Source organism: Oreochromis niloticus, linkage group LG3 (assembly GCF_001858045.2).
Source record: "Oreochromis niloticus isolate F11D_XX linkage group LG3, O_niloticus_UMD_NMBU, whole genome shotgun sequence".
NCBI classification, from domain to species: Eukaryota; Metazoa; Chordata; class Actinopteri; order Cichliformes; family Cichlidae; genus Oreochromis; species Oreochromis niloticus.
This window is the reverse complement of record NC_031967.2, coordinates 84,516,406-84,541,164: the sequence shown is the minus strand read 5'-3', so window position 1 is coordinate 84,541,164 and position 24,759 is coordinate 84,516,406. Positions and strand designations below refer to the sequence as shown.

The following is a 24,759-nucleotide window of genomic DNA, read 5'->3' as shown; positions in this document are numbered from 1 at the left end:
TGTGGATGCACTCTAAACAACATCAAAATGCGAGGATACTGCGTTGGTGCCTAGCCCTCCAGCCATACCAGTTCACCATCCAGCATTGTTCGGGTAAGAAGAATCTCATTGCTGACTATCTTTCCCGTTTGCCGGATATGTGTTGACCAGAAGGAGGGGGTAGTGACTAATGTTGGGAAGCATTCATGTAACAGAGTGTTTTGTAGGTTACCTCTGTGGTGGCCATCTTGGTTTCCCAGTAAAAAGGTGGCCTGCCTCAATTGCAGCTCTTTTATAGGCCAGTTTGTATTGAGAAGGCGTGGTCTTTAGAGTATTTAAAGGGAGCAGGAAATGGATTGGGGGCCATTTTGAGAAGTTGCTATCTGTATGTGCATGATATTGGCATGAGATAATAAAGCAATTACTTCAGTTAAGACAGTGTGAAGTCTAATGTTTCCCTCACTGCGCCTCTCAGCGTAACACTGTGATTTTGCAGACATAGTATGTTTTTGCACAAATACTACAGTTTTGCTCAAATACTATGCAATTGCAGTAATACTATGATTTTGAAGGAATACTATCATTTGTTAGAAATACTATGCCTTAGTAGTAATACTATAACATAACAGATATACTGGGGTTTTGCAGACATTCTATGTTTTTGCAGAAATACTACAATTTGGCAGAAATACTATGTTTTAGCACAAATACTATGGTTTGCTATAAATACTATGATTTGGCACATATACTGTACTCAGCAGATATACTTTAACAAAATAGAGAGTCTACAACTTAGTAGTAATACTATAACATAATAGATATACTATGATTTTGCAGACAGCCTATGTTTTTGCACAACTAGCACAATGTGGCAGAAATACTATGATTTGGCACAAGTACTATGATTTAGTAGAAATACTCTTAATGGCAGAAATACTATGTTTCAGCAGATGTGTTTCACAAGTTGGCTGTAGGCTGTGGCACTTGGCCAGATGTGGCGCTGGTTGACTCGAGTCCATGTTAGTGCACACAAAGTAAACTGCTCGCTTTAGTTGTGCAGCAAAAACGCTGAAACCGGAGAAATAAAACATGCGAGGGGAACGACTAGAGTCTGCGATCGTTTACTCTCGCTGTCCTGTGAACTACACCGGCGTTGTGTTAATTGTTTGCTGTTTTTGCGATCGCGTCGCGCATGAGAATATCACCAGGTAAACTCGCCACATTTTTAAACATTTTGTTGTTCAACAGCATCAAGACTGACGGAGTGTGTTTGAGATAACCTCACAAGTGTCACAGATGAAATATTTGGCATTTTTTTGCTGGTTTGTCGGTAGCAGCTCCTGAAAGGCAAGTCTAGAATAGTGGCACTGAAATAACGCCATACTCGACCAACGCCAGTAGATCTGGAACACCGGATCTTTAATGTGAACGACGCGAGCCGTGTTTTTCTTTTTTCTTTCTCTCACCCTCTCTCTCTTTTTCCCGCTTCACTCAGCACGCGAGCCTTGTGCTTTGCGCTGGGCAGAGGGGGGAGGGGCGGTAGTTACACTCGCAGTAGCACAGGAACAGAGCGGGAGGGAGAGAGAAAGAGAGAGAGAGCCAGGGACAACAACGTCACATTAGAAAGGTATAGTAATCATCCACAACTATTTTCAGTTGCAGATGATAAAGGATTCAGAAAGTTTATTCATGCAGGCCCATATGCAGTAGCGGTTTTTGATACGGGCGACACGGGCATCGGAAAAAAATGAAATAAAAAAAAAAAATGCTCGTACTCATGCTGCCCCGACGTCAGCCAGCGCATATTGGGAATGGCATAGGCACTGAGGAGGAGGGAGGAGAGGGCGGGGCGGCGGGGGATTCTCTGACCGGCCGGAGCAGCATCTAATAACCAACTCGCAAAACCAAAATAAAAACAAACCAACAAACACGAAAACACCAGACATTATGATACTGACTTATAATTTGCACCGATGTTTTTTCAAAATTCTGTACGTGAAAAGTGAGCACGAGAGCCCTCAGTGCGCCTGCTCGCTGCTGAAGTCAAAGTAAACTTTATTGTCATCTCTGCTACATACAGTCCAGTATATAGAGAGACGAGACGACGAGGCTCCAGTTACAGCAGTGCAAGTAAACAAGCAATAAATATAAGAAGAGTAAGAAAATAAATATACACTTTAGGACTCGGGGTAAAGGGATCAATAACAATTTAAAATGTATAATTTACAGTTTAATGATTTAAAGTCTCACACCGTCGAAAGGGGAGCGGGCGGCTGCTTCCAAATAGAGCACATTTCATTCATAATGTTGTAAATCCAAGCCCATTATGTATTCATGATTTGAATCCTGGGTTGTGTGAAATCTCAGAAATGCACTCTAGACAAAGTGAATCTGTGAACTAAGGTGTAGGTCTGTTAGGTTATGTTGTGGTGATCCTCGGGTTGGGGGATGGGTGTTCATACTGGAGTGGAAAATTAAAACCAATGGAAGATGGACAAGAAAAGCTCAAAGCCATCAGGTCCTCAGTTTAGAAAAAAAAGAAAAGAAGAGGAGGAGAAACGAGCAAAAGATACAGGTAAACAGATGTGTGATTGGATAATGGCAGGTCGTCCTGAAACAATCAGAATCAGAATACTTTATTAATCCCTAAGGAAATAATGTGGGTTACAGTTGCTCCAAGAAGAAATGGTAAAAATAGTAACAGTAACAGACTAAACTCCAAACAATACATTATGTTGCAGATTTTAATATTAATTAGTCATTGTCAGTTGTTGATTTGTCCTGTTCTCATTGTATGACGAATTATGATGGCTGTTTGGTAGCCGTTTGCATATTATGCATACTCTCTCTCTTCATATGTGTGTGTGTGTGTACAACAGTTTTATGTTAATGTACAATCCTCAATATGTTTTGTCTGTGTGTGTGTGTGTTGGGGGGGGGGGGGGGGCGCCAGAGGGAGTGTTCGCCCAGGGCGCCAAACAGGCTAGGACCGCCACTGTCCATATGACAGAGAATGTGCATCTTCTTTTTGTTTTCATATTTTAATTTATATTTAATTGTGCTGTGGTTTGCAGTGTTTTGTGTTGTTTCACTTTAAATTTGTTTAAAAGGAAAAAGCTGAAAATTTAAATAGTTAAAAGTTCAAATGTGACTAGTTGATTTTTGTATTATATGATTTATTTATTACATTTTATGTGGAGTGAATAAATAAAAGCATATTTACGGTGGCCCCTAGAGACAAAGCAGCACGTACAAACTCCAAAACACGTACAAAACACAACAGAAGTGCTCCAGAATGCTAGGGCGCAGTGTGGAGCTTTTGTTACCTAGTGGCTACACAAGCCACTAGGTAATTGTTTGAATATATATATGAGTGCCTGTGTATAAATACACAGACAATACACATATGCTTTCAATTGTGTAATTTAAGTGATCTAGGTAGCTCTGTTTTGGAAGTTCAGTTAACGCTACAAATGTGTTTTGGAGTTTGTACGTGCTTTGTCTCTAGGGGCATATTTGTATGTACATATTTATATATAAACATATATAAATAAAACCACTTTTTTTACATTAGTGATTCCTTTTGTGCATAATTTTATATTGTTGTTAATAATAAATTAATTAAAGCAACAAAACAACCTGAAGAGCCAGTTTGGAGCTGAAAGAGCCGGTTCTCTAAAAAGAGCTGGAAATCCCATCACTACTTTGTGAGTTCACTCAGTGCCCACAGAGGACGCAGCGTACGTGATGACGTCACAGCCCTTTACCTCCTTTACTGTCACTGTGATGAATATTTACACACGACACCTGCAGAGCTCTGACGCTAAGCTAGCCACACAGCATGCTAACGCTAAGCTAACGCTAAGAGCTCTTACAGACACGAGTTAAAAAGCTGTTTTGAGTTTGTGATCAGAGTCCAGGACTGAGAGCAGCAGCAGAGCTGATGGATGATGAATTACTGGATGGAAGAAGCTTCTCATTAGCAGTGAATCAGTGTGTGTGCAGTTCTCTGCAAACTCAGCAGGAAGAATTAGTGTGAAGCTTTAACTCTGCTGATCCTCTTTGAATCATGGATCAGCTGAAAGGTTTAAAATGTTGTTCACACGTGTTGGACTGACTGAAGCTTCCAGTCACAGTGAATCAGTGTGTGTCAGTGAATGCATCGTGTGTGCTTCAGGCTCCATCTAGTGGACTGATAGTAGAGCAGCTGATGGCAGCTTCCTCTGCCTCACACTGCTGTCTGACTGCATTCAGCTGAAACTGAGATAAAGCAGGAAAGAAGCAGCTGATATTTGGACAGCACACATGATGGAAAGGAGGATTTCAGCTGATGTGCACATGAATGATTTGTGTTTCCTCTGCAGGTAGAAAGTGTGTGTGAGCTGAATTGAGCAGCATGGATCAGTGTGAGGACAGAGAGGAAGGAGTCCCTCCCTCTAAAAGCACTCTGTGTGGGGAACATGAGAGCCAGACCAAAGCTCAGAGGTGAGATGACCATCTCTAACTGTCCATGACTCTTCTCCATGTCACAGCTCAGCACTCACATCACTGCTCCATCATTATTCACAGGAACCCACCTGGACCTCCACCCAGCTCTGTGTCCTTACAGAGTGACGCGTCTAAAAATGATCCCATAATTTTAAAGTCCAGCCTCCATCTGCTGCAGAGACGTGAGCTGTTAGTAACATGAACTCTTTCAGTTAACTGCTGTTGTTGGATATAAACTGCAGTGCAAACACATTATTCTTTCATTCCCACATGTGTCTTACAAACAAGCCTTCGTTTTCTAAACAGCTGAAAATCCACTTCAGCAAACAGTGGTTGAAACATTTTATTCTAACATGAACTAAAGTAGAAAGGTGTCTTATTTGGTCTCCTCCAAAGTGGCGCATACTAAATGTTTGGGGTGCATTTGAGTGGCTTTGATTAGTAGAAAAAATTTCATGTCAGAAATAGTAATACTGCATATCATTACAATTCTTTCAGAATATAAACAGTTTTGCTTTGGTCAGAAACACCAGTCAAATAAAACCATTGATTTTAAATCAGGTGTGTGTAGGGATGGGTACCGGTATGACATAAACGGTAGTAACCAGACTGAAAAGCAGCGCACATTTCGGTGCTTTTTTTCTCTGAGATGTCATACACTTTGAATTCTAGCCAAACATTTACGTACGTTCTTTTAGAGCAGAGCTACAGATTAAAAATGCCCAAGGCGAAGCGGTCAAAGTCTGGCTGTACTTCACAGCAAAAGATGCAAACTCAGCAGCCTGCAACAAGTGCTTTAAGCTGATACTGTGATACTGTCAAAGGAGGTAACACCTCGAATCTGATGAAACTCCTGGGGACGTATAGCATTTTGTTAAAAGCCGAGAAATGCACCGTATTTGATAGCTTGCTGCGAGACCTCACACCGAGCACATCTACTGCGGGTGTGGTGCCTGTTATCGGAGCTGGAGTTAACAACATCCCCCAAGAACACGAAGCGGTCTCCTTTATGTTTTGCTTCAAACACAGTGTAGGGAGGAACTTCCACTCAGGTGTTGCTGGATGGAGGAGGATGGATAGTTCAGTGAGGGTGAGAAAGTAAAAACTTTCCACCTGAAACCATCAGAAAGAAGTTTGGACTCTGAAACTCATGTGCTGCTGTAGAGCGAGTGCATCAGCTCCAGCCTGTGTGCAGCACTTAGTGTCTTTAAGTACAGCTGAGGTTTATCTGCTCTAATAGAGAAACAGCTCATCAGGATCAACGGCAACCTGAGAATATCTCCAAGGACCAGAGTTACCCCATCATCAGATATATTGGAACTGTTATATGACAATGTCTTCTTGACGCCATGTTTCTGACTCCAGAGCAGATTTAGAAACCTCATGTCCAACTGTGCCAGTATAATCATGATAAGATTAGATAAGATAAGATAAGATAACCTTTATTAGTCCCACACATGGGAAATTTGTTTTGTCACAGCAGGAAGTGGACAGTGCAAAAGTTATGAAGCAAAAATTAGAATAAAATAAAATAAGAATAAATACAGTACACAACTGTACAGAATAAAATAGAATAAAATATACAATAAGATAAAAATAGAATACAAATGCTATATAGAACTGAGTTGTATATAGCATTTGTATTCTATTTTTATCTATTCTATTTTATTTAGTTGTAAAACTAGTTTGTTAATCTTTTTGTGGAGTCTTTTTCTTTGACTTCATATTACATTTACACTTCAGCTGATTTTAAGTTTTCTGATTGATTTCTAATTGTTCCTTCTACCACCTGGATCAGAGACTTCCTGTCAGACCGTGTTCAGTGGGGCCTCATCTTTCCTCAGCCTTAACACCGGCTCTCCACAAGGCTGCCTCCTACTGAATTTTATTCATTATTGATTCTTAGCATTCAGTGGGTGATGTTATTCTCACCACAGAATAATCCATCCAGAAAATTCAGTCATAAGTCAAATCTAAATAATCCAGATTAAACATGTAATCTGCTGTGAAATATATTAAATAAGTAAAAAATAAAGTGTGCTGAGACTGTGATTCATGGTCTCTCATCATTTACAGGTCAAAGATGGAGGCGTCTGTTAAGGAGCAGCTGCTGGGCATGCTGGATGATTTAAGAAGAAAGGAGCTGAAACGTTTCCACTGGCATCTGCAGAATGGAGGTGATTTCACTCCCATCAAAAAGAGCCGCCTGGAGAAAGCAAGCAGAACGACAACGGTGGATCTCATGGTGGAAACATATCCTACTGACCATGTGATGGAGGTGGCGAGGTTGATTTTAAAGAAGATTAAAAAAGGTCAGTCAGGCAATAATTTATTTTATGTATTGAACTTCTTAGTTTTCTCTTTCCTCCTCAAATAATCTGAGTACAAATATTATATTTATGTTATTTTCAATCCACACAGGTTTTCATTTTTAAAAAGCTCATGATTTAAGGTGCAGTTTCCTCCAACAGGAACTCCCTCAGCCTCATCACATCCATCAGAATCAGAAGGTAAGAATTCACCAGTCTGTCTGAAGAGACGTGGATGAGGCACAAACACACGAACGCTGAGCTGACCAATCAGAGCTCTGATCAGAAATAGTCAAACAAATCAGGCTTTAAGAAAGTTATACAATGACTTCATAAAACATTTAGACCTTCACTCTTTCAAAATCAGCGCAACATGGTCCAGCCCTAACTATATGCTTTAGCAAAAAGGAAAGTTTGAAGCCTAATCTTGAAAGTAGAGATAGTGTCTGTCTCCTGAATCCAAACTGGAAGCTGGTTCCACAGAAGAGGGGCCTGAAAACTGAAGGCTCTGCCTCCCATTCTACTTTTAAATACTCTAGGAACAACAAGTAGGCCTGCAGTGCGAGAGCGAAGTGCTCTAATAGGGTGATATGGTACTACAAGGTCATTAAGATAAGATGGGGCCTGATTATTTAAGACCTTGTATGTGAGGAGCAGGATTTTGAATTCTGGATTTAACAGGAAGCCAATGAAGGGAAGCCAAAACAGGAGAAATCTGCTCTCTCTTTCTAGTCCCTGTCAGGACTCTTGCTGCAGCATTTTGGATCAGCTGAAGGCTTTTCAGGGAGTTTTTAGGACATCCTGATAATAAAGAATTACAGTAGTCCAGCCTGGAAGTAATAAATGCATGAACTAGTTTTTCAGCATCACTCTGAGACAGGATATTTCTAATTTTAGAGATGTTGCGCAAATGGAAGAAAGCAGTCTTACATATTTGTTTAATATGTGCGTTGAAGGACATGTCCTGGTCAAAAATGACTCCAAGGTTCCTCACAGTGTTACTGGAGGCCAAGGTAATGCCATCCAGAGTAAGAATCTGCTTAGATACCATATTTCTAAGATTCTCAGGGCCGAGTACAATAACCTCAGTTTGATCTGAATTAAGAAGCAGAAAGTTAGCGGCCATCCAGGTCTTTATGTCTTTAAGACATTCCTGCAGTTTAACTAATTGGTGTGTGTTACCTGGCTTCATGGATAGATAGAGCTGCGTGTCATCTGCATAGCAGTGAAAATTTATGCTATGTCTTCTAATGATGCTGCCTAGGGGAAGCATGTATAATGTAAATAGAATTGGTCCTAGCACTGAACCCTGTGGAACACCATAATTGACCTTAGTGGGTGAAGAGGACTCTCCATTTACATGTACAAATTGGAGTCTATTAGATAGATATGATACAAACCACTGCAGTGCAGTACCTGTAATACCTACAGCATGTTCTAATCGCTCTAATAGGATATTATGATCAACAGTATCAAACGCAGCACTGAGGTCTAGCAGGACAAGCACAGAGATGAGTCCACTGTCAGAGGCCATAAGAAGATCATTTGTAACCTTCACTAAAGCTGTTTCTGTGCTGTGATGAGCTCTGAAACCTGACTGAAACTCTTCAAATAAGCCATTCCTCTGCAGATGATCTGTTAGCTGTTTGACAACTACTCTTTCAAGGATGTTTGATATGAAAGGAAGGTTGGAGATTGGCCTATAATTAGCTAAAACAGCTGGGTCTAGAGATGCTTTTTAAGTAAAGGTTTAACTACAGCCAGCTTGAAGGCCTGTGGTACATAGCCGATTATTAGAGATAGGTTGATCATATTTAAGATTGAAGAATTAATTAATGGCAGGACTTCTTTGAGCAGTTTTGTAGGAATGGGGTCTAAAAGACACGTTGATGGTTTGGAGGAAGTAATTATTGAAGTTAACTCAGAAAGATCAATTGGAGAAAAAGAGTCTAACTTAACATCGATGGTACTAAGAGTAGCTGTAGATAATATTACATCTGTGGGATGATTATTGGTAATTTTTTCTCTAATGATAAAAATTTTATTTGTGAAGAAGTTCATGAAGTCATTACTAGTTAACGTTAAAGGGATTGTTGGCTCAGTAGAGCTCTGACTGTTTGTCAGCCTGGCTACAGTGCTGAAGAGAAACCTGGGGTTGTTCTTATTTTCTTCAATCAGTGACGAATAGTAAGATGTTCTGGCTTTGCGGAGGGCTTTCTTATAAAGTAGCAAACTATTTCTCCAGGCTAAATGATGATCCTCTAAATTTGTGACACGCCATTTCCTCTCCAGCTTACGAGTTATCTGCTTTAGGCTACGTGTTTGAGAATTATACCACGGAGTCAGGGACTTCTGATTTGAGGCCTTAGTTTTCACAGGAGCTACAGTATCCAGAGTCGTACGTAGTGAGGAGGTAAAATTATTAACAAGATAATCGACCTCTGTTGGAGTAGCGTTCAGATAGCTGCTCTGCTCTATGTTGGTACAGGGCATTGAAGATGATAACAGTGGGTGGATTATATTCTTAAACTTAGTTACAGCACTTTCAGAAAGACACTGTGATAAAGTCTACCCAAATGTAACCTGTTTGTGTGTTACACCTGTTGACGCATTGTGTAATGGTGTGTGAATAAGAAGCAGGAGACCGCACTGGGTCTTTGTGCTCTTGACTGTAACATCTGCAACACATAGAAATAAAGGCCTGTGATCTGTGCGTGTCGTGAACCTCCTAGGACAGCGGTCCCCAACCCCTGGGCCTCGGACCGGTACCGGTCCGTCAATCGGCCGCAAGAGTTGAGGCTCAGGTGTGAAATGTATGGTTTTCAGGGTTTTTAATCGGTTTTCAGTGTTATTTTGTTATCGTTTTGATCGTTAACTCGGTTTTCCTGGGTCTTTTCACGTGTGTTATGAATAAATCTTCTGTTTTTTCGGTACCGGTGCTGGTTTTATTTTGTTGTATTTATCCGCGACACCTTAAAGGCCGGTCCATGAAAATATTGTCGGGCATAAACCGGTCCGTGGCACAAAAAAGGTTGGGGAGCGCTGTGCTAGGACACCTCTCCTCCAGCCATGCTAAAAGGAGCTGTGCTGTGATAAAGCTGCAGCTTTATAGAATAGAATTAGAATTCAACTTTATTGTCATTGCACATGTCACAGGTACAGGGCAATGAATCTACTCTATCTACTCTACTATAATATAATAAATCAAATACCTTGAATTGTTTTAAAATATTATCTTAAGCTCTCTAAAAAAAACAAAAAAAACCTGAAATAAATAATATATCACTGAAAAATCATCAAAAACAACTTATAGGAATAATAAATCAAAGTAATTCAAAAATAATTGAACAATCAGACAAACAAATACAACTTAACCAGGACCCAACATTTTGGTGTTTATATTTGAATTTAAGGTTTGAACTATAATCATATTATTAAACACCATCCCACAGGCAATACAACACTGTACCATGAAAGCAATCAATGAAAAGCACATCCCATAGCTGCAACACATAGAAATAAAGGGCTGGGATCTGTGCGTGGTAGACAACAATCCAGTGATGAACAGCAGTCACCTCCTGGCTTAAGTGCTGATCACCTTAATGAGACCCAGGTGTCTCATCTCCCGAGGGCGTGGGCCGAGGGCGTGAACCCACAGTGAGTTCCGCCCCGGCGAGAGAGAAGAGGGGAGAGAGAAGAGAGAGAAACAGAGAGAGTGCTGATCAGCGTGCAGCTGATCCGCCTGGCCGTGACACACACACAAACACACACAAACACACACAGACTCAGATCACATGGGCTGGAGATTAAAACACAAAATGAAATATTTAATTAAACAGAGCATGTTTTGGTGAAATTTAAAAGTATAACTCATATGCTACACAAACATCCAATGAGTTATTAAGATGCAAATCAATGGATATATAAGTTGTTGGCAATGTATGGACCATAGTGGACTAATCATCTCATCTACTGTTTTAAATTCAGAGACTCTTCAGAGGTGTCAACTTAAACTCAAGTCTAAGCTGAAGGATGAGTTTGAGTGTGTGTTTGAGGGGATCGCTAAAGCAGGAAACCCAACCCTTCTGAATCAGATCTACACAGAGCTCTACATCACAGAGGGAGGGACTGCAGAGGTCAATGATGAACATGAGGTCAGACAGATTGAAACAGCATCCAGGAAACCAGACAGACCAGAAACAACAATCAGACAAGAAGACATCTTTAAAGCCTCACCTGGAAGAGACAAACCAATCAGAACAGTGCTGACAAAGGGAGTGGCTGGCATTGGGAAAACAGTCTTAACACAGAAATACAGCCTGGACTGAGATGTACATCCACTTCCTGGTGGTTCAGGCCAAAGTGAAGAAGGTCAAGTATGATGGAGGAGCTGAGACAGATCCACACTGGAGTCCAGAGAACAAGAAGATGATTGAGTCTCTGGGAAAACTGGCTTTTGATCAGCTGCAGAAAGGAAACCTGATCTTCTATGAATCAGACCTGACAGAGTGTGGCATCGATATCAGAGCAGCCTCAGTGTACTCAGGAGTGTTCACACAGATCTTTAAAGAGGAGAGAGGACTGTACCAGGACAAGGTGTTCTGCTTCATCCATCTGAGTGTTCAGGAGTTTCTGGCTGCTCTTCATGTACATCTGACCTTCATCAACTCTGGACTCAATCTGCTGGAAGAACAACAAACGTCACAGAAGTCTGAAACAGGAGAATCCGCAGAGAAACACTTCTACCAGAGTGCTGTGAACAAGGCCTTAAAGAGTCCAAATGGACACCTGGACTTGTTCCTCCGCTTCCTCCTGGGTCTTTCACTGCAGACCAATCAGACTCTCCTACGAGGCCTGCTGACACAGACAGGAAGTAGCTCACAGACCAATCAGGAAACAGTCCAGTACATCAAGAAGAAGCTCAGTGAGAGTCTGTCTGCAGAGAAAAGCATCAATCTGCTCCACTGTCTGATTGAACTGAATGATCGTTCTCTAGTGGAGGAGATCCAACAGTCCCTGAGATCAGGAAGTCTCTCCACAGATGAACTTTCTCCTGCTCAGTGGTCAGCTCTGGTCTTCATCTTACTGTCATCAGAAGAAGATCTGGATGTGTTTGACTTTAAGAAATACTCTGCTTCAGAGGAGGCTCTTCTGAGAATGATGCCAGTGGTCAAAGCCTCCAACAAAGCTCTGTAAGTAAACATGAACTCATTACTTAAAATCTTAAAATCGATAAAAATCTTAAAACTATGGGAAATAAATCAGAAATGCTGATTTTAAAGAACAGTTAAAAAACATGAAAATAGTGAATTAAATCATCATCAGTCACTCAGTAAATATTTTTTCAGTCCAGCAGTACGTGTCAGTATTTCTGACACATTTTTGTCTGTAACTTTAATCAAAGTACAATCCAGACCCAGCCAATAAGAACATGAGCTCTGATCCCTCAGCCCCTCTGACAGGTTTATTATCCTCAGCTTGTTCACGTCTCCAACTCCAGCAGTTTGTTTTTTGTCTCACTTTCAGTGCACACTCTCTTTTTTTTATTATAAATCTCTGCTGTGACTGCCCTGTTTTCATCCAGTATGGAGGGAAAAACTCAGGCTTCATCATTGAAATAGCCACTCAGGTCCTGTTTCTTGACAGTATTCATATCTAACTGTAAGGCTGCCATAACCAGTGTTCCCACAGCATTACAGTGGGTTCACTCTGGGTCCTCTACAGTTTCCTCCCACTGTCCACAGACATGCAGTTAGGTTACCTGGTGATCTAAACTTCATGCAGGTGTGAGTGTGAGTGGTTGTCTGTCCCTCTGTGGGCTTAGTGGAAGAGACTGGATGGATCTCTGCTTTGTCTTTGATATATCCTGACAGCAAACATTCTCCATGAAGTCTGTTTCAGCTCATCTCCTTTATACGCACCTTTAACAGGAAGAGTTTTATACAGCTAGTGTTTAAAATCCAGTGTTACTCACAGTACGCAGGTAATGAGCATAATAATGACTGAATTAGTAAAATTTTCCAAAATAATTGTTTTAGTTAATATTGTGTGATAGTGTACACAGAATTATTAGCTCAGTAGATAGAGTGGTCGCACCATGATTGTAAGGTCGGGGGTCGAATCCACCGAACAGCTACCCTGAGGTTCCCCTGAGCAAGGTACCATCAAGGTACCAATCGTGGGCACTGGACTGGTAGCTCTCATAGTCTCATAGGTTTTAAAAAAAAAGGTGTAACATATAAACCAATTTCCTTTGATCACATATATTGTTTTTTTTTTTTTTTTTTAACCTGTCCCGTTTGGCTCTTTTGCCATCAGAATTATTGTCTAAAGGCGAAGAAAGATGCCCAATGGATTTACTTTACCAAATGGACCATCCCAGCCTTGCCGTAATGGTCCATCTGATTCACTTTTTATTGTTTATTTTATTTTCACTTGCTGAATACGGGACAGACTTGACTGGTGGATCACATATATTGTTTGTTTGTTTTTTTTTTCCTTTCTCTCTCAAACTGAGCAGTTGTAACGTCTCAGAGGAAGGCTGTAAAAATTTGTTGTCAGTGGTCAGCTCCCAGTCCTGTAGTCTGAGAGAACTGGACCTGAGTACCAACAGCCTGAAGGCTTCAGCAGTAAAGCTTCTGTCTGCTGCAGTGGAGAGTCCACATGCCAGACTGAATATTCTGAGGTCAGATCAATTTGTATTCTGTTTAGTTCTGTTTGTTTATATGTTTGATGTTTATTTTTGTTTATATCAACTGACAAAAATAATCAACAATTTAACCAGTAAATATAAACTTTATCCAGTTATCCTTGTTTCATAGCATTTTAATTCATTTCTGAGTTAAAGTGAACTTATACTAACCTGCTCAGCACAAGACATTAAGGTATTGCACCCTGATTACAATTTAACAACAATCTTTATTCATGTTTTTATCTTCAGACCTAACATCTGTGAACTCTCAGAGGAAAACTGTGAAGCTCTGTCCTCAGTTCTCAGCTCACAGTCCTCTAGTCTGACAGAGCTGGACCTGAGTATCAGAAAGCTGCAGGATTCAGGAGTGAAGCTTCTGTCTGCTGGACTACAAAGTTTAAACTGTAAACTAAATACTCTGAGGTCAGATCAGAAAACAGTTTGTTTTTAGAATTATTAATTAAAGTTCATACATATGATGTTGTTTCTTAGTATATTAATGTTTCCTTTAAAAATAGAAAGTCAACATTTAATGTTGTGAAATGTGTTAACAAACTGTACATCAGTATTTATTTTATAGATTGTCTTTTATTTTTCAGACTGAGTGGCTGTAACCTGTCAGAGAGAAGCTGTGAAGCTCTGTCCTCAGTCCTCAGCTCCCAGTCCTCCAGTCTGAGAGAGCTGGACCTGAGTAACTCTGACCTGCAGGATTCAGGAGTGAAGCTTCTGTCTGCTGGACTAAAGAGTTCCCACTGTACAGTGGAAACTCTCAGGTCAGGATTCAAACTTTTCCACAGATGATCATTTGAAATGTGACTTATATTATTATTGTATAAACAGGTAACCTTTATACAGCCGTCAAGTGAACTTTTATTTACATTTGAGTGGATAATTGGACTCTGAATTACTTTCAAAAGTTGCTATAGTCATGTCTTTGTTTATTTAAAAAAATAAATGGTAAATGGCCTGTATTTGTATAGCGCTTTCTAGTCCCTAAGGACCCCAAAGCGCTTTACACAACCTGTCATCCACCCATTCACACACACATTCACACACTGGTGATGGCAAGCTACGTTGTAGCCACAGCCACCCTGGGGCGCACTGACAGAGGCGAGGCTGCCGGACACTGGCGCCACCGGGCCCTCTGACCACCACCAGTAGGCAACGGGTGAAGTGTCTTGCCCAAGGACACAACGACCGAGACTGTCCAAGCCGGGGCTTGAATCGGCAACCTTCCGATTACAAGGCGAACTCCCAACTTTTGAGCCTCTGATTGCCCCATTCTTCAATTGTACTGCCTAATTTAAAGATTTAGGCTCCTTTGGGCCCATAATATATATATATTTGATTTCTTTAAGAATAAAATTAGGAGGATATCATCTTATAACCTTCTGGTTACAAGATGAGCTTCCCAGCCCCCTAATTCCTCCTATCACATAATAGAAGAGCAGCAGGGCATCCAGTGGAAGTGTGATGGAAATCAAAATCCTGAATTGGATTCGGTGCAGTCACGTTACTATCAGCTGCACGGAAGTAGCTGTAAGTAATCTGGGCACTACGGCTTTAAGCAGCTGCATGCACTCCCACGGACGGCGATCACTTTCTGGCAGACGACCACTTTTTAGCACAACACCTGGAGCTAAGGGGGCAAAACAATTGCATGAGTGCTGCTGTTTGACTGAGGAAGAATAAAGTAGTCGTGGGAAGCCAATCACATGACAAGGATGACAAAGCAACAAGGTGATATATACCAGTTTTTAAATTGTGTTGATAGGCCACGTAAAACCAGAGTCATGATAAACAATATACACATGGCGTTTTTTTCCTCCATAGTTTTGTCACTTTTACTGTCTAAGGACAGCTCTAGCAAGCACTCTCTGCTTATGAGCAAAAAAACCCAAAATCATCCCTTTCCTGTTGGTGGAAAAATGCACCATGTCTACCAATCAAAAATATGATATAGCAACATGACATTTGGATGTTGAGGAAGAGGAGGAAGTTTTAGGAGTGACGGCGAGAGAGAGAGAGAGTTTTGAGATGTGAGAGATTTGTGATGTTTAGCGTATTTGGAGTGTGTGGATAGTATGTTGTGTTGTGTAGTTAGTGTGTAGGGGAAAAAGAACAAAAAAAAGTAAGAAAAAAAGTAAGTGTGTAGTGTAGTGGATAGTTTTGTTGTCTGTCAGAACAATGAGACATAGAACAAGTCCGCCAGACCTTATGTTTACATTTTTACATACTGTAGGCCCATTTTTTTGAGTATTTTAACTTACTATACATCAATACAACCCTTATATCCCAAATCTTAATAATATGTGTGTAACAAATCCATAGTAACTATAGAAATTGCTAAAATAAAAGTGCAATTAACCACAAAAAAATTGAAAAACGTTTTTTGTTTTTCCCAGATTTTTGTTGATACAAAAATATCAAAGCTATATGGCTTAAAATTGTAAATGGAAAAAAAGTTGCACAATGTCCTTTCAAACTACACAAATTTATTTGGAGTTTTTTCATCAATTCATTTTTGAGATACAATCATTTTTATAAACAGTAGTAATAAATGAAAATCAATAAAATGTATATTGGGCTCAATTTAACAACATGACAATAAAAATACAACATCAAAATGAACTGTTTATAATAGTACAATACAATAATAGTACTTGTAAGTGTCACAGGAATTTATATACAGAAAGGCACAGTCAAATATTGCTGTTCAGTAGCCCCGGTGGAGCATAACCAATAAATAAATAAATTCATATTTTGCACAATTTGGCAACATGACAATAATTTAAAAAAAGTTTATAATAGTGCAGTAAAGGTTCTAAGTGTCACATTACTTTTAGAGAGAGAAAAACAGTCAAATCTCATTCTTCAGCAGCAGTAGTGGAGGTGTGATAGGCCCTATGACAGTTCCTGTCCACAGTGACGCACAGAGCCACTTTGCATGCCTCACACTTGAAGGGTGTGCACTTCCCACACAGCCTGCACTTCCAGCGCCCCTTTGTGGCTTTGTTTTGACCAGATGCCCCTTCAACAATGGCAACTGGGATGTGTTGGTAGCTCTTCGTTCCTGATTGTGAGGACACCCCACAGAGTTCAGCGATCAACTGCTCCTGGAAATCCTGGTGCGTCATTGGCTGCTGCTCCAGTCTGCCACAGAGCTCCTTGCTGACCAAGTAGCTGTTTGTGACAGCAATGTCTATAAAGTGGTGCAGCACTGTCACATACCACTTCCTGCTCTTTCTCCATGAAGAATAGGAGCCAATCAGCTGGTCTGACAGATCAACTCCTACCATAAAGTGGTTGTAGTCCTTTACAGCTGATGGCACTGGCACATCAATTGCTCTGTGTTGTCCTTCAGCCTTGCACATCCTTTTCACAGTGTCCCCTGAGAAGCCACTGTGCAGAGTTGAGCACACACTCACCTCCCTTGTGTCCATCCACTTGATAAAAATGAGAGGGCCCTCTCTGATCCACCCGATTGTCCGTCATGGAGATTCTTTTGTCAGGGCGTTAAGTTTGCTTTTTGGGACTCCAACTCTGTTGTGTCCCGAAATGTCCCACATGCTCCAAACCCCAGATCATGAAGGTGGTGAAAAAGTGCTGGGCTTGTATAAAAGTTATCACAATAAATGTGATATCCTGTCCCCAGGTAGTTTTTTGTTTATAAGTGCCATCACAGCATCAAATGACAGCCCCTTCCCAGTTACCAGAGTTGACCTCCCTGTATAAATGTTAAAATCCACTGTGTAGCCTGTGTTGTCAGATAGCACAAAAAGTTTTATCCCCCACTTTGTTGGCTTGCTTTTTATGTATTGCTTCAGGGTAACTCTGGTTTTAGTGGAAACCATGCGCTCATCCACAGAGAGGTTTTGCTGTGGGTGGTATGCAGCTTTGCAGGTGTTAAGGTTCAATGTTGAGAGAGGAATCCATAAATAACCACAGATCCGGTCCGGTGTGCAATTAGACAGTATTTTAATAAACACATGTGTGAGTCCGACCGCTGTGCAGATTTCAGCGTCGAACTGAACTTACAATCATTAGACAAAGGCTTTATAGGGTTTGCAGTCTTCCTGTTACCAGGCAGACTTAAACGAAGCATACGTCACTCCAAAACCACAATGACTCTTAACATAGTCTAAAACAGAACATCTTCTTCGGGTCAACGCCAGGTGCTTCCTGTCCGCCCGCCTTCGCTGTCGCTTATCTTATGGGACATCTGGTGCACTTCCTCTAAGTACGTCGGCACAATTCTGCACTTGCAGCAAAAATACATCTTCACTTCTGCCCTACCAAAATAGATCTACTATGGTGTGTATGTGTGTGTGCGTACACGTGCGAGGGCGCGTGCATGCTGTGTACTGCGTACGTGTCTCACTATTTGTGTCTGTATGTGTGTCTCGCCCTTAAATGCTCTCACATCTCACCCGTTACACTTCTGACCTTTCACCAGAACAGAGGCTCATCCTTACATATAATAACCTAACTGGAAATATATATGTAATCTACTGAATAAATGTTTTAATCAAAAGCCTCTACTAAAAGCTTAAATCAAAGATAAATGCATAATAAACACCCTACTCTTTGGCTTGCGCTCACTCTGCTTTCGGTTTCACTTCTGCAAAACCTGCAACTTCAAAAGCCTATAACTTCCTGTCTCATTTCGGTTTATAGATTCAACTCAACAGTTTAAAGTGGTTCTTACTGGACCTGTAATAAAGACTAACACGATACCAATATATTTGAACATCTGAATGCAATATCAATACCTCTCGTATCAATACCTCTTGTATACATATGCTTGCTATATGTTTATGATGCAACAGCAATGACAGTAATACCAATAATAACAAAATAATAAATCAAAATAACAAAACATACTACTTCCTTCTCCACACAGGCTACATGTAAACTGTCATACAGGGGACGTAGTCTGTGCAGGCAGTCATAATCTGTAGTTCCTTTTTTTCTGTCATTGAGAGTGTCTTCTGCAGGGTCACTCATATGAATATTCCAACTGATGGTGAGGAACCGGTCTCTGGTCATGACCTCAGAGGGATATTGCTATCATATTGATATCACCATCTGACTTCCTTCACCATCGCTTGTCCAGGCCCAGGCTTCTAATTCTTCTGCCCAGGCCTGGACACTAATTTTGGGGGGATTAAACTCTGACTTCCTTCACCATCTGACTTTCTTCACCATCTGACATCCTTCACCATCGCTTGTCCAGGCCCAGGCTTCTAATTCTTCTGCCCAGGCCCGGACACTAATTTTGGGGGGGTTAAACTCTGACGTCCTTCACCATCGCTTGTCCAGGCCCAGGCTTCTAATTCTTCTGCCCAGGCCCGGACACTAATTTTGGGGGGGTTAAACTCTGACTTCCTTCACCATCTGACTTCCTTCACCATCGCTTGTCCAGGCCCAGGCTTCTAATTCTTCTGCCCAGGCCCGGACACTAATTTTGGGGGGGTTAAACTCTGACTTCCTTCACCATCTGACTTCCTTCACCATCGCTTGTCCAGGCCCAGGCTTCTAATTCTTCTGCCCAGGCCCGGACACTAATTTTGGGGGGGTTAACTCTGACTTCCTTCACCATCTGACTTCCTTCACCATCGCGTGTCCAGGCCCAGGCTTCTTTATTTTTTCTTCTGTCCAGGCCCGGACACTAATTTTGGGGGGGTTAAACTCTGACTTCCTTCACCATCGCTTGTCCAGGCCCAGGCTTCTAATTCTTCTGCCCAGGCCCGGACACTAATTTTGGGGGGGTTAAACTCTGACTTCCTTCACCATCTGACGTCCTTCACCATCGCTTGTCCAGGCCCAGGCTTCTAATTCTTCTGCCCAGGCCCGGACACTAATTATGGGGGGGTTAAACTCTGACTTCCTTCACCATCTGACTTCCTTCACCATCTGACTTCCTTCACCATCGCGTGTCCAGGCCCAGGCTTCAACTTCTTCTGCCCAGGCCCGGACACTGATTGGAGGGGGGATCACTCTGACCGGCCAGCTGCTCTGACTACGCAATTGGCCAGCTTCACTATTGGTCCGGGATGCCTTTCCACCTGTTATACGGGTGTCCCTCCCTCAGACTCCGAAAGCCTGGCCAGCCCTCATGACGGGGTGGCACTGCCCACCAGGCGTGTGAAAGAAAGCAGAGGTCCACGCTTTATATCGGTTGACCTCCCCCAGGCCTTACTGCCTCCCCCTTCTCGGAGAAACCCTCTACAAATCTTGTGTAGTTAGTGTGTAGTGTAGTCAATATTTTTGTTGTGTGTGTCAGAACAATGAGGCGGCTGCTGAATGTTACAGGTGTTACAGCAGTGATACATCTCCTGTTGTCAGGCCTGCAGGTATCAGGCTGTTCTCCTTTATCTCATAGTGGACAGAAATTATTTTTTGGAGTGGCACAAATGATTTGTGTGGCATCAGATTTGATACAGAACAGCTGATTGTTCTGTAAATAGTTTGAAGTGGTTATTTTAAAAAAAGGGTAAAAGGTAAATGGCTGCAAATAACTTTGTTTGAAAAACTTGTGCATATGATTTTAAAATTGACAATTTATATTTGCATTTAAAGTTATAAAATATGATTCATTAAACATGTTTGTGGTTGAAATAGTAAAAAAAAAAAACTTTTTATACTCAGATTTTATGTTTATTTGTCTGGTTGTAGATCAATTGTGTTTATACAGTATGTAAAAATGAAAATATAACTGTAAATCAGACACGTGAGGTCGTGCTGAAAAGGAAGATAGTTTTTAAAGGTGAAATGTGGAGGGAAAATCAAAAGTAGTTAAAAATGGCCAATTATACCCTGGACCCAAACTTCTTTTTTTTTTAAGTAACGCAATAGTTACTTTTCAAGTAATTAATTACTTTTAGAATATTGTAACTCAGTTACTAACTCAGTTACTTTTTTGAAGAAGTAACTAGTAACTATAATGAATTACCTTTTCAAAGTAACCCAACACTGGTTACAGGTGGGTGCAGCCTGCACTTTCTCGAGACAGACCAGCTCCACCACAGACACTTCAAACCTCATCTCAGGACAAAAACTGAAAGAACAACATAAAAAAAGAAGAAAACAAACCCTAGAAACATGCTGGGTTACAGGAGATGGCAGACGTGTGAGTCCTGTGTGAGTCTTTTTTCCGTTAATGAACAACAGAAAAAAGAAAAAAACTGGAATCTGTAAACAGTTACTCAGAAAAGGATCCAGATTTTTCAAAATACTTGTTTCAATTCTGCGAACATAACTGCTGCAATTAATGGACTACAAGTCGTCACTTTTCACCCCTATTTATGGATTTAAGGATCAAAGGATCAAAGTGGTGGTAAGATTCTAAATATATGTGATGTCATTATCCCATAATGACATCACATATATAGGTTGTCACATGACATTTATCAGTAAAGTTACCATCTCTGTCTCCCCCACCTCCCTCTCCACAAAAAATAAGTGCTATTGCAATAACTGCCCAGGCTGCTCTACCATAGAAGAAGAATGAGACCTACAGTACCTTGAAAAACTTTCATACACTTTGTCACTTTACAACAACAAACGTAAATGGATCTTTTCTTAGATCTTCTGTGACAGACAAACACAAAGTACCACATAACTGTAAAGTGAAAATGATACATGGTTTTCAGAATATTAAGCAAATAAAATCTGAAAAGTGTCATGTTGATTAGCTTTCAGTTCCCTGTACTCTGATACCCCTAAACAAAATCCAGTGATATCAATTGCCTTTAGAAGTCAACCAAATTAGACAAGTTTACCTGTGTGTAATTTAGTCTCATTATAAATACAACTGCTCTGTGACGGCCTCAGTAGTTTGTTACAGAACATTAATGAACAAACAGCTTCATGAAAACCAAGGAACTCACCAGGCAGGTCAGGGATAAGTTTAAAGCAGGTTGACCGAAAGTCATAAAAAGTCCCATCTGCAGTTTGCCTGGAACCATGTGGGGGACACAGCAAACATGTGGAAGAAGGTACTCTGATCAGACGAGACCAAAGTTAAACTTTCTGGCCTATATGAAAAGCACTACATGTGGTGGGAAAAATAACATCATCATCACCTCATCACCCTGAACGTGCCATCCCCACTGTGAAACATGGCAACATCATGCTGTGGGGATGTTTTCCATCTACAGGGACAGAGAAGCTGGTCAGAGATGATGGGAAGATGAATGGAGCTAAGTAAATGGGAATTCTGGAAGAAAACCTGTTGGAGGCTGCAAAGGACTTGAGCTCGGGATGTAGATTTACCTTCGAGCAAGACAATGACCCTAAATAGAGCTTGAGCTGGTTTACATTGAAGAATGGGCAAATATTTCAGTCTCTAGATGTGCAAAGCTGGTAGAGACATACTCCAAAAAATTTGCAGGAGTAACTTTAGCAAAAGGTGGCTCTATGAAGAGCAGGGGGTGATTAGAAATGCATGCCACACTTTTCCAAATTTATTTGCCTAGAATTTTGACAAGCATGTATTATTTTCATACCACTTCACAATTATGTGCTACTTTCATAGAAAAGGTCAATAAAACATATTTTGTTTGTGGTTGCAAGGTGACAAAATGTGTAAAAGTTCAAGAACTATGAATAATTTGTCAACTTCAAATCACCACACAAGCACACATCAGTTCACATGCATGTACACATGTGCAGAGTAAAAGCATATGTGTGCATGCAACTTCAAAAGTTAAAGTAGAAAAAGACTGCAGACCAGGCACGTGCAGAGGGGGGGGCGGAAGGGGCTTGAGCACCTGCCCCTTTCCTGATGGGTGCCCAAAGTGCCCTTTTGTTGAGACAATTTTTTTTTTAATTTTTAATAATTTTTTTTTAAATGTGTGTGTGCGTGTCGAGTCCTGTCTGTGCCCCTCAACAATAATATTTAACTATTAATCACATTTTTGCTAAATAAAAGGATCTGGCTTGCATCAGTCACATGATCCCCATTAACCAATGATCGCCCTTGACGGCAGAACGCGCTGGTTACGAGCCGGGAACGAGCTCACAAAGAGCACGCGCATTTTTTGCGGTCCGGAGCTGTAGGAGAAACACAAATTACCTCAGACACACAGACTGATGCGACAAAACCAGTAAGTAGGTGTACAGCGTACACTGTAGTCTACAGCACACAGCAGTATTAGCTTATTACGTACACGTTGGTAAGCTGTCTTGTGGCAACTGACGAACTGAAACAAATGAGCGTGCTGTGTGTGCAACAGCACGACAAACTTTACCTGTCCTTTTATTAACTGCACAAGTAGTGCTGGTCGTAGCTGCTGGCTCACTGGGTAAGGCTGTCATGGGTCTGTAGCTCTGTCACCGTTTTAGGGAACATATTTAGTTTTAAAGTAAGTTACAGGGCTTTTCCTGCCTTTCTGGAGGGCTTATATTTCACTTAAAACGATCTAATATGCATGTCCACATAATAATGGATTATTATAATTATAATATTTAAAAAAAACACTGTATTTTAAAGAACATACATTAAGAAACAGATTATATTAGATTTATATTTTAAATAAGACAAAATGCTGATTTTACAGCAGCAAAATTATTGTATCTCTACAGTTTAAAAATGTAATAAGCTTTCTGCCTGCACAGAGTGGATAGTGAAATAAATGGAATCATAATAAATACATTATTATAAATTTATTACTTTTTTCCCCTCATTGCTTTATTATTGTAGCTCTAGTAATAAATAATAAGGGAAGGATTCTGGATCAGCACCATGATGGAAACTTGTGCCCACAGTATATACAGTATTCTGAAGAAGGTCTAAAATGTCACTGTGTGTGCGTGCATGTGTGTGTTTTATGTATATGGATTTTTGAATTAGTAATTATAATATAACGTTGTCCAGACATGGCTGGTAAGGACATGAGGAGGAAACAGTAGGAGCTGTGTGAGGCTACTAAAGGCAGTGGATCCCTCAGCAGCTGGATTACAAAGAGCACAGGTAACATTAACACATGTACCAGTTGTTGGAGAGGTATTCCAGTATAAAAATAATAATAAGCACAACTGAAATGTTTTGCTTCTATAACATTTTTCTGTCATCATTTTATTATAGATTAAGTGTAAGAGTTGTTAAGTGTGGATAATTAAATTATAGTTTATTGCAATAGCAAGTTGTGCCTTGTTCTCAGATGGACAGCAAGTGGAGAGTGATAGATGGAAGGAGGAAGAGAGGCAAAGAGTGATTCACAGGCAGGGTCTAGTTTATTTCTCAGTTTTTTGTTGCCTTATGGTTCCAAGTGCTGTCACCAAACTTTGCATTTTGTTATTATCTCATGACACTTGTTTAATCAGCTACCATCTCTCCTATGGACTTTTTAATGTCTACAGTCTCAGATCAACACAGCCCTGCCCTCCAGCACTATCAGCAGCAGGAGCAGCAGAAACCCCTCAACAGCAACATTGTACCCATCAGGTAAAACACAGGCTACGTTTGCTTTGCCTCACAACAGTGATATAGTATGATGCGATCCCATATTAGATTCTTGATGAATGTGTGTTGTTGTTATTCAACCTGGTTCAATGTGCCCCTTTTTAGCTTTGAGCACCCGCCCCTATAAACGTCTCTGCACGGCCCTGCTGCAGACTTTAGGAACAATATGGAATGAGTGATAATGTCATCACCATTTCATGATTTGGAAACATTTGTTTCACCTTAAATCTGTTTTTTTTTCTTAATTGCAAAAACTGTAAAATTTGAATTCTCTTTTTTGTCACTTCGATGTCTCCCTCTTGTATCTTTGCTACACATTGGATATAATTTTTCTTACCATGATGATGCATGATCTTTACTCTCAAATCATTTTAATGGCTTCAGGAAGTTGCCCCTCTGCTCCAAATTACTGTTTAATAGGCAGTTTGTTCTTTACTCTAGTTTGTTCCTTGAGTGTAAAATCTGGTATTTTTTTCAAATTTGGCTCAGGGGGACCTGAACGCCAGGAGACAATTTATTGTATTGGCCACAAACAATCTAATGGAGGAAAAAATTTCCCATAAATATTAATAAAGATTTCTATCAGAGCAAAATAACTCTCTCCTTAAGTATTTGCGCCTAACCACGTCCTAACCTAGCAGTCATATATAGCCTTTAATTAATCCTGCATTTTTGTCAAAGACATTTGTCACCATGAAATTAATAGTTTAAAACGGCAACACGTGAGCAGATTCACTGAGTAATCAGAAAAGTCTAGCATGAATCTGGACATTAGATTTAAGCTTGAAGTTTTAACCTTATCAAATATCACTTGGTAGAAGCTC

The 24,759-nt window shown here is 40.6% G+C and overlaps 1 protein-coding gene and 1 long non-coding RNA gene across 2 annotated transcripts in view; one reads left to right on the top strand and one right to left on the bottom strand.

Moving 5' to 3' along the window:
• The window catches only part of LOC112846386 (NLR family CARD domain-containing protein 3-like), a gene marked incomplete at its 3' end in the record, with an annotated part of 86,019 nt that overhangs the window by 13,156 nt on the left and 48,104 nt on the right, over positions 1 to 24,759 (bottom strand). The window lies entirely within an intron of this gene.
• Positions 13,310 to 13,869, top strand: LOC112846429 (uncharacterized). The gene is made up of 2 exons (XR_003219367.1): positions 13,310 to 13,461; positions 13,717 to 13,869. It is a non-coding gene; the product is annotated as an uncharacterized LOC112846429 (long non-coding RNA).